Source organism: Lycium ferocissimum, chromosome 6, assembly GCF_029784015.1.
Source record: "Lycium ferocissimum isolate CSIRO_LF1 chromosome 6, AGI_CSIRO_Lferr_CH_V1, whole genome shotgun sequence".
NCBI classification, from domain to species: Eukaryota; Viridiplantae; Streptophyta; class Magnoliopsida; order Solanales; family Solanaceae; genus Lycium; species Lycium ferocissimum.
The window spans coordinates 49014543-49025146 of NC_081347.1; the positions used below are offsets into that span (position 1 = coordinate 49014543).

The 10604-nt window shown below is 35.5% G+C and overlaps 2 non-coding genes and 1 pseudogene across 2 annotated transcripts; all 3 read right to left on the bottom strand.

Annotated features, from left to right (window-relative positions):
* Window positions 1-351: 351 nt before the first annotated feature.
* Window positions 352-568, bottom strand: LOC132061661 (U1 spliceosomal RNA; annotated as a pseudogene).
* Window positions 569-2653: 2085 nt separating this feature from the next.
* LOC132061674 (U5 spliceosomal RNA) lies at window positions 2654-2771 on the bottom strand. Its single transcript, XR_009416101.1, has one exon. It is a non-coding gene; the product is annotated as a U5 spliceosomal RNA (small nuclear RNA).
* Window positions 2772-4002: 1231 nt separating this feature from the next.
* On the bottom strand, window positions 4003-4159 carry LOC132061659 (U1 spliceosomal RNA). Its single transcript, XR_009416092.1, has one exon. It is a non-coding gene; the product is annotated as a U1 spliceosomal RNA (small nuclear RNA).
* Window positions 4160-10604: the final 6445 nt, after the last annotated feature.

The following is a 10604-nucleotide window of genomic DNA, read 5'->3' on the forward strand; positions in this document are numbered from 1 at the left end:
ACTTTAAATCTTAAATCCACCTCTGCCTTCATATGGCTGTCAATTAATGGAGTGACCATTGATACAACACAATGTTGAAAGAGTGGGGTGGAGCCACAACCAGTGTCTCAAAGTTGTCATTCTTTTTGTCCATGTGAACAGTGAATGATACCATAATGTTGGTTCAATTCGGTACTGATTTTAATGGTCAAATAAACAGACGCTTACTGATTATACGAACTCAATATATAACTCTTCAAATCCAAATAAACCAATAAAAACAAGTTCAGTTTTAAATTGAACACAAAGTTAAACAATGAATCTAGATATCAGACTTATATATAAGTAAACCAATGAGAAGAAAATTTTGTTTAAGAATTAGTTCGCACAGCCCCCGCTTCCACAAATTATGACGTACCTCCCCGCTTCCACAAATTAAGACATACCTGCCCGCTTCTACGCATACACTTACCAAAGTTCAACCACTTGGGCCGATATTAGGCGGGCCCTCCCTCCAAAGTGCAATGGAGGTCACCAACCTATGCCCTGGGCATTATTGATCGCCCATTGAACCCATCCAGGTAAGTATATTTCATGCAGCTCCTTCCTATTCTTTTATATCCATCTAGATCCTTGTTATCCTTTGTTTCAGCCGATGCGGGGCATTTTGCCCTCGATTTTTTCTTTTTCATTTATAGCAAACCTGATGGAAAACAAAAAGATCTTCAGCTGTCTTAAAATGAAAAATACCATAGTTTTGGTAAAATCTGAAAAATAAAATAGTATGAGCAGATCATGTAATCCAATTTTAGTGACAAAGTCAAGTGTCTTGCACTGCGATTAAAGGTGTTGTCCAGAACCTGATGTTAACAATAATGCCAAAAAAACGTATGATTAATACAAACTTATAAGGTTCACCCTACTGGGTAATATGCTATTTTGTAGGGTGTACATGGACCGGGTTGGTTCGAATTTTTCAAATATCAAATTAAACCAATTGTGTCGGGTTTTTAAATCTTTAAACCAAATCAATCCAACAAAAGTCGGGTTTTTCAATCTCGGATTTCGGATTTTTTCGGTAAAGTCTTTATATAAAATATATAACTTGTGCTTCAAATATTTCTTTAGTCCTAGTAAGATACAACTATCTAAGTAAGGTGTTTCTTAAGAAAAATACTAATACAAAATGGGTGATGACTTTGTACAAATATATTCAATAAAAAGATAATGAAATCGCTTAAAACAAATATTGCTAATTGATAAGCCATAATGAAAATGATCATAATCTAAAAGTAATAAGTCATGCTAAATAAGTACAGCTAATACGTATTAGTTACATGATTAAATATTAAAGAATTTTTTTTTACGTATTTTCACCGTCTAAACCAATGCAAAACTAAAGGACACATATCCAACATTATTATCATTTCTAGTGTTAGAATTGAATTTCTTTTATTAGCATTAATATTGATTTGGTTTTGGTTTGGGTTTTATTTGAGTTACTAACATCTATTACCTATTATATTGGCCATTCAAAATTCTAGGTCCAAGCTTGAAATAATATGTTAAAAGATAAAAACTATGAAATTTTTTAAGAAATATTTATAAATTACATTACAAATATATAATTTTATGTATAAAATATTTCTAAAAATTATATACATGTAATGTCGGGTTGCTTTGGTTTGGTTTGACATTTTCTAGTTAAAACCAAACCAAACCAATTATAATCGATTTTTTTCTCTACACCAAACCAAGTCAAACCAAATCACTAGTCGGATTTTTTATCGGTTTGGTACGGTTTGTCGGTTTTCTTTGTACACCCTACTATTTTGCTTTTCAAACTTATTCACAATTACCACAACAAAAATGATCAATCTAAACCTTAGGTCATTAGCTCAGAGTATCAACGGCGAACAAGAATTTTCACTAAGAAAATTCAAAATATGAAGAAGTAAACACATGAAAAAGTGAAAAAGATTCAACATCTATTATGTATAGATAAAACATAAGAGATTGTTTTTATCATTTTCTCAATAGAAATACATAGAGGTGTGCATTATTCGGATTAACCGGAAAACCAAACTGAATTAAATCAAATTTCAATTTGGATTGGTTTTTCAGTTCGGTTTCCAATTTAAAAAGGTAAAAACTGAAAAATCAAAAAACTGAATTTTATATATATACTCTGATACAAATATGCCACTAAGGAAGAATGATCCTATTATAGTATTAAGAGTATAAAATGACCCATTCTCAATCTTCAAGTTATGGACATGTATTTATATACTTTTAAATATTGTGTTTTTAAAGTTCTATCTGTGACTTATATTAGAAAATATATTTGAGAGATTTGAAATGGTTACTTCTCATTCTCTATAGCATTTGTTTTTTTCGTCATTCAAATGCCATTCAAATGATAACCAAACTGAAAAACAAAAGCCGAACCAAACCAAACTTATTTTAGTTCGGATTGGATCCTAACAGAAAAAACCAAATGCACCCCTAGAAATACATGAAAGTTTGTATGGAAGCACAAAAAGGAAAACTTGGCACGATAAGAGGCAAAAGTTTTTGCCTTTTTGTGCGATAATCGCAGCTTGAATTTTCCTCAGTATCAGAGTGCACCAAAAACATCACTATAAGACAAACATTGTTAAAACTAGAATTGTTAGGGGTACTCAAAGAGGGTAGTACCCCTCCAAAAATTAGCATATGCCACTAATTACACGCACACAATATTCTTTAGTAAAAGGCGAAAAAATAGCTCGCTTTGTGCTCACTGCGTGGCTGCGTGCATTTTGTATTTAACCTGTGTATTCCTTTTATATTGTAACAAAGTTTTGATTTACCCATTATTTATCGATGTGGTACTCGCCTCACTCATTTTAAGTATTGCTCTCTCTGTTTCTCCAATCTACAATATCTATATGATAAAAAGTGCATGCTTTTCAAATAGAAACGACTTAAGGTATCCTGTATATTTTCTCCTTTGATTAATTTAAGATTTGATTTCGCCTCAATGTCTTGGTGATTCTAAAGAAATAATATGCTCACAAACTGATCGATGAAACGTCGCATAGGATGTTTTGGACCGAGTATCTTGAATAATCGAACTCCAATGTAGGTTCAGTTTTTAAGTGTATAATGGAGGACCCAATTGGAAGAAGCAGAAAATAAAATCAGTTGTTGGTTATTTAAATTGCATCTTTTAGGTTTTACTTCAAGTTGGCCTTACAAATGGCATTAGGTACGGGTTCAAACGAACCCAGTAGCTTTTGCTTAGGCATCGCCAATATTATATTAAGAAGTTCGTTAAATATTTATAGTATAAATATATTGTGAATATGAGCTATGAATTAATGACAAGTTCAGAACCCATAATCTCAAATCCTAACCCCGTCTCTGACCTCGAGCTAAGATTTGATAGCCAACAAAGGTGGAGTACTATGGTTTTGTCGCTTCCCACCCTGAAGTCCAATGAAGAGTCTTTGCCTTCTGAATGGCACAAGAAAGCTTTGTCAATATTTTCAAAATTGACCTACTTCCTAAAGAATGTGGAGTTAGTTGATGGAAAGCTTCTCAATGTTATAACAAATATGTGTATTTTTAAACCACTATCTGTCTCTGCCTTCATATGGCTTCCATTTAATTGAGTGGCCATTGAACAACACAAATTGTTGAAACAGTGGGTGGAGCCACAGCCAGATTACTCAAAATTGTCATTCTTTTATCCATGTAAATAGTGACAGAACAATTATGTTCGTTCAATTCAGTAGTTGTTTTCATGGTCAAATAAATAGTTTACTTGCACGAAATTTCAGTTAAAACATCACAGAAAAATTGGAAGTAAGAGTAATTTGTTAGGCAAAAGCAGATGCTTAATGATTATACCACTTCTATATATCATTCTTTAATCCAAATAAAAACATGTTCAGTTTTAAATTGAACATTCAGTTCAACAACAAATCTAAGTGGAATAAATTCTGAAAATAAGAAAAAATTTTGTTTAAGATTGGGAAAGGTGGCCGCGCGAACGCAGCCTCGCTTCCACAAATTATGACATAGGCTCGACCACTTGGGCCGACCTTAGGTGGGCATACCTCCAAAGTGCAATGGAGGTCACCAACCTAGGCCATGGGCCTTATTGATCGCCCATTGACCCCGTCCAGGTAAGTATGTTTCATGTTTCTCCTTCCTATTGTTTTATATCCATCTAGATCCTTGTTATCCTTTGTTTCAGCCAATGAGGGATATTCGTTTTTAATTAAGGAGCACCACATAGACAACATATCTTTTCAGTAGTCCAACTTTAGTGACAATGTCAAGTGTCTATAGTTCCACTTTGATTGAAGTTGCTGATAGAATTTGATGTTAACAATAACGCCTAGGATTTAACAAAATAAATAAATACTTTGCCTCCAAAATGTAAAACTGATTAGCAACCTTAATTTACAACGAATCAAATAATTAATTTAACCTTATTATAAAGTTTAAAATGAAATACACATCAATTAGCATTTTTGTGTGTGCATACGAAACTTGGTTTGATATAAAGTTTAGGACCCGTTTGGCCATAAATTATTCACTTTTTTCTGAAATAATTTTTCATTCTATTTGAAAATCTGTGTTTGGTCATGAAAATTTCAAATTCAGAAAATTTCAAATTCAACTTGAAGTTGGATTTCGAATTTGAAAAATAGCTTATAACCTATTTTATCCAACTCTATCTTCATAATTCCAAATAAATTGCTCTCCTCTCCTTTGCAAAAATATATTTGGTTTCTATGACCAAACGCCTACTTCAGTTTGGGTAAGTTTCTACCCCTCCCAAAATAACATAGAAGATGATGAAAGTATCTTCAGTTTGAATGCAAACTGCACAATAGGAGCAGACATATTTTTTAAGTTTAGAAATCAGATATTAGAGCAGTTGAGTGAGGTACTTGGTTTCAGAATTGTTGCACAATGCACACATTGTTAAAACGGGAGCTTTTAACTTTTCCTCATTTACTTATCTTGGCAGGTTGTTAGGAGCTAAGTTATGCAGGAATTAACTTCTATATAAATAATATCAAGTCAGTTAGCGTTCTATTCCTATGTATAAAATTCAACATACCAAATACGGTGCTTGGTTTGTAATTTAGAAACGTGCATAACTAATACATATATAAATTATGAGGGAATTTATGTATTGTTTTAGGCAGGATAGAAAATAGAATAATGAATAGTACTCCCGCCGTTCACTTTTGCTTGTCTACTATTTCATAAATAGATTTTCACTTTTACTTTTCTACTTTCGCATATCAACAGAAAAATAATTTATTTTTCCTGTTTTGCCCGTAGCATTAATTACTCATTCCAAATTATTTTTCAAATCCAATGCAATTATACATCAATGATATGAGTATCATGATAAAATATGTACTTTATATATTATTTCTTAAGAAGTGTGCAAAGTCTATAGTGAACAAGTAAAAGTGAACGGAGGGAGTACATGAATAACGTAACAACCCTGTATAACTAATCTCGCATAATATAATACATAAATTTCCTCATAACTAATCGATGCAAACTCTAATCAGCTACCAAACCACCCTAAAGTGCACAATGAATTCACTTCAATCTTCATCTTTTAGTCTTTATGTCAAATCATCTTACTATTTCCTTTCTCTTCAAAACTTCATTGCTTGGTGTATAGCTAAACTGGGGAACATTTGGCCTACTTTCATTTATTTGGTGAGACTTATATCCTATATCATTCTCCTAAACTTTCAACAAGTTGTATTAACGTAGAAATCTTCTCACTTGTTCTTGTTAGCTTCTTGTGTTTTGTCCACCTTTGTTGCCTTTTGGATTTGTTAATTTGACACCAAAGGCCAAAGGGAACCAAGAATGGCTCTGGAGGTGGGTGATCTTGAGCTTTTAACCACGTGCACTTGCTCCATATATAGAAAATACTTTAAGTTTAACAAGTTTTGCTTCACGGGAAATACTTTTGACTTTTTGACCTTGAATGTTTGGCCATGAAACAAGTGGGGATAAAAATTTAAGATCACCAATTTTCAAGATCATTGGGCATAACTCCTGAAAGGAAAAATGGCGATTAATTGATTCAACATAGAAACTTATGAAAATGGTCTTACACTTTCTTATCCTTTTCTTCTTTAATAGGTCGTAATATATTTTGTAATATTCACTAAGTGTCTTTTGCCAAATTGGCATCTGAGAGGAATCATAATTTTTTTTTTTTTTTTTTTTTTTAAAGTGGAATCATAATTTTGAATAGGCAATTACACGCAACTAAGATATATATGACTTTATATGCATCAATTAAATTTTTGACGCTAATAATTACTAAGTATCTATATGACAAATAGCTATTATTTCTTTTGCAGATGTACACTATGAAATTGACACCGATCTAACTAGACACCATAGGAAGACATGTGATGATTGAATTTATGTGCAACATCTACAAACTGCATAATTAATTAGACAAGATCTTCTTGATATGTATGCAACCATAAAAAAGAAGAAAATTACAATTTCTTAGACAAAGTAAACTTTTAGTCAGAAGTATTTGCAACAATTATCGACGTTGCACATATTCAAATACAATATGTGTTGTTGATATATCAAAAAAATAAGAAAATTATCGTACCTAATAAATTTCTACTATATAAAAGAAAGCAGTAAAGATGCTTTGTTCGACATGTATGCTTAGTGGTATTAAATTTCAAATTGAGGATGTTCAATTAGTAGGATTGTTGGATGTTGCTAAGCAGATGATGTATTGTTTATTTGGGGTTGTTGAAGGACTTTCTTGGGTGATTAAAAACATTTAGGCGGTGTTGGAGGATGTTTACCCTAAAAAGAGTACAGTTAAATTTGTTTGTAGTTTAAAGGACACGCGATTTGATTTGTTATAAACAGTGAATAAAAAGGCCAATAACAACTAGAGAAACCAAACGAATAAATCAATAAAGAATTATAAAGCAATAATGAAATAATTAAGCCTAGGCTTTGTTGATCCTTGGAGAGAATCCTTTGTTGGGTTTTCCTCCGGTGGAACAATTATATGCTTTCGCCTGCGTAACAAATATCACTTGATAAAAGAATGATAAAGTTAGCTAATTGCAAAAAGAATGAATAGTAAGAATGTGTATCAAGTTAATTGTTATTCGATGATGATGTCCCCTTCTTGAGAGGCCTTTAGGCTTCTTTTATAGTACAACTACATCATCACTAAGCCATGATTAAATTCTAATAATAAGTAATAATTGACAATAGATGCTGCTTTAATTCTAAATTGTAATGTTTGCTTCGAATCTGGACCGGTCACATAACGTTAACCTTTCATTAGTGACCCCAGACAATTTCCTTGGTAGGTTTGCTCCGAGTTTTTTCGAGGTTTCTCATTCCGACTAAGTGAAACGACTAAGAAGCGTTTCACCTTCAATTGCTACGTGTTCCCTTCTCATCATGCCATGTGTCGAGCTATATTTTGTCATGTATACAAATAGTCCCCCCACTCCCCGAATGGAGAGAAACGACAATGGGCAGTGGGTTTGAAAAGTCACGTACGTATCCCTACTTAATGGCGGGAAAATGAATCGTCCCGACGGTTCATTCAGAAAGGCAACCGTCAAATCCGAATTCAATGCTCTTATTGCGAAGCGCTGGCAACCTTTCAATTACGATGACTGACATAAAGCTGTCGTTCCTGGAAAATTGTGTCCCTTTGAACACCAAACCTTTCATCTCCTTTATTTTCGTATATATAAGGCAAGAGATCAAGCCCAAATTAAACTAAATCTTTTCTTTCCTTAAATAAGAAAAATCTCTCTTCAAATCCTCCTTATCTCCATCTTTTCCTTTCTTGTAAAGATTCTAATCATGTCTGCTTCTTCATCCCCCAATCGTTCTTCTCAAAATAACACTCCATCTCCTGAACATCGTTTTGGGAAATCCCCAATCCCACCAACAAGACAAGAAGTTGATCTTAATTCCTTTGCTGCCGATATCTTCCCTGCTGCGTTTAAGTATAATGAAGATTTCAATGTCGTTGACCACCATCAATCTGTTGACGAAATTGAGTCCTTCATAATTACTGATATTATTCCTAAAGTTCGAGAGGACTGCAACTTCACTCCTGAAGTTGAAATTGTTGTTGTTAATTTTGGAGCCAAAATGAATTACCATTTTGAGGGTTTCTCCATGGTATACACCTATCCTTTTGCGATAGGTTTCAGACTCCCAGTTCCCGCATTATTGAAGATTTCTGTTGCTGATACCAAGTTTGTATCTGTCAAGTTGCCCCTCAAATTTGGCGCTTGGTCTACTGCATTCAAATTGTGGCAGACCAGGCCAGAGTTGAACTCTCCCTTGATCACTTAATGCACTTGTATGCTCCCCGGGTGTTCCGAGAAAGGTTGGTTCACTTATATTCTCGTGGAAGGCGCTGCTTACTCAACCCGAAGGATGATTTTGATTAGGGATAGCTTCATAGGTTCGTGATGATCCGAAACTGTCACCTTCATCGTTCTGTGCCCGAGCCATTTTCGGAGGCATGGAATAACACTCGTAAGCCCCTTACTGGAATTCCCCCTTCTTCTCTTTTTATAATACCGCTTCTCATTTTTCTTAATCCTTTTTTTGTATTTATGCTACTTTATAACGGTTCCAGTGGAGCCTGAACTTTTGGTCGGGATTTTCAAATGGGTCGTTACACTGCTGCGTGCCACTCCCAATATGACTCGATCTTAAAGAAGAATAACCTCTGATTGGTGGAGGGTAAAAATTCACGGTAGGCGAAGCTCAATTTCATTAATAGTGTATGACTTCACATCTCTTCTTTTTCCCCTTTTTTATTCATCCTCTCCTTGCAGGTCTTCCTGTGAGACAGACTGCTTCCCGGAAAGTCCCCACTCGAAAAACTGCCCTGTCAAACATTGTCAATGCTACTTCTTCCATCTAAAAACGTAAGCCAAAAGATGCATCAACCTCCCCGGTAGAAATTGGCTCTAGAGTATGGACCTGACACCCGCTCATGGAAGCGTGGAGCAAAGCACAACAGAATACTCAGACAGGGGTGTTTTTTATTGATAATGATGATAAGCGGCCTAAGGTTGGTAGTCCCCAGGACCCTTTGCCTGATGGTTCCAGCAAAGCAACTAGGGAGCCCAAGGTTTCTCCTGCCGAGTTGTGTCCGGGAAGACCAGTTGTCCCAATGTGTGAACCACCGCAAAGGAGCTTTATTCCACCGATTGAAACTGGAACTTTGGGTTCATCCCCACGTCCCAAACCTTCGGTTACGAGCTTGGAATCTTCACTAGCTCATCTGGCCGATCTGTTCCTTCAGGTATTTGTTCTGCCTTTCTTATGAATTTCTTCATAAGTCCCCAATGGTTTTAGTTGGTCCTTTGATTATCCCTCTTTCAGGGTCATGTAGCTGCTACCTCCACTATTGAATTTTCTCGGACCATTGCTCCCTCCCGTGGCGAAGTCAGACTTCAAGAGCAAAATAATCATCTAAGATTTGAGGTAGAAAGGCTTCAGGCCAAAATTTGAGTTTCTGATTCCCTCCAGGCCTCTTGAGAATGTGCTTAGAAGGTGCGACCAACTCGCTAAGGGACCGGGAGAATTCTCTTCAAATCCTGACTTCCTCGTATGTGGGTCTACAGGACAAAGCAGCCAGACTCGAGGGTGACCTGAACAACATCCGGAGCCAACTTTCCAGTATTGAAGTTTCTTGGGATCGCCTTCGAGCCCGATGCCAAAAATTTTGACTCCGTCGTGATTTGTCCATTCTAGAAACTCGGAGAGATACATTTGAAGTGGCAAGTGCCCCTGACTTTGACCTTTCTGCATCGTTGCTTGAAGTAGAAATTAACTTGGAGGCTGCGGATATAGTTATCAAGGACATCCATAACCCTGAGGGGAATGGACCGGGGAGTGAAGACTCTGGATCACCAACTGCTGCTGGAGCTGCTCCGGACACTTAGCCCTCGTACTTGCTCTAAAAATTTTATAATAGAATTGTTATTTCCATTCTTCTTTTTGTTCCGAGCAATTGTTAACTATTTATGGAAATTTTCCAAGTTTTGTTTGTAAGCCCAAACGGATCATGGGACAGGCCCTTTCCGTGGGTCTGTAACATGTCCAGATCGATATTTATGACCTACTGGAACATTTCTATCTTTTAACAATAACTCATTCTCGGCTGCATTCCCATCAATCATATCTTCACTTTACTTTTTGGACCTTGTATAATCATCTCCCTCCTCTTCCATTTATTCAATGTAAGTACTTCTATTCTTCAGGCTTTTATCTCAACGGAATATGAAGGCGAGGTTGCTAGGCGGCAGCCAAAGAAGAGGACGTTTAAGAAGTTTAGTTTCTTGATGCTCTTCTTGAAATGTCTACTGATGGACTTGCCAAGTTGTTCCCTGCTCATCCTCGCAGAAGATTCTAGAGGGCTTTGAAGAAGAAACTCGTAGGTTAATTCTATCGTAACCGTACAAAAAAAGGTTTTACTGCAGTTTTGATGAGAACAGTGGATGCTTCGAATGATGATTAGTTTGAGACTAGTAACTTGTTGATACATTGTAACCCTTTCAGCT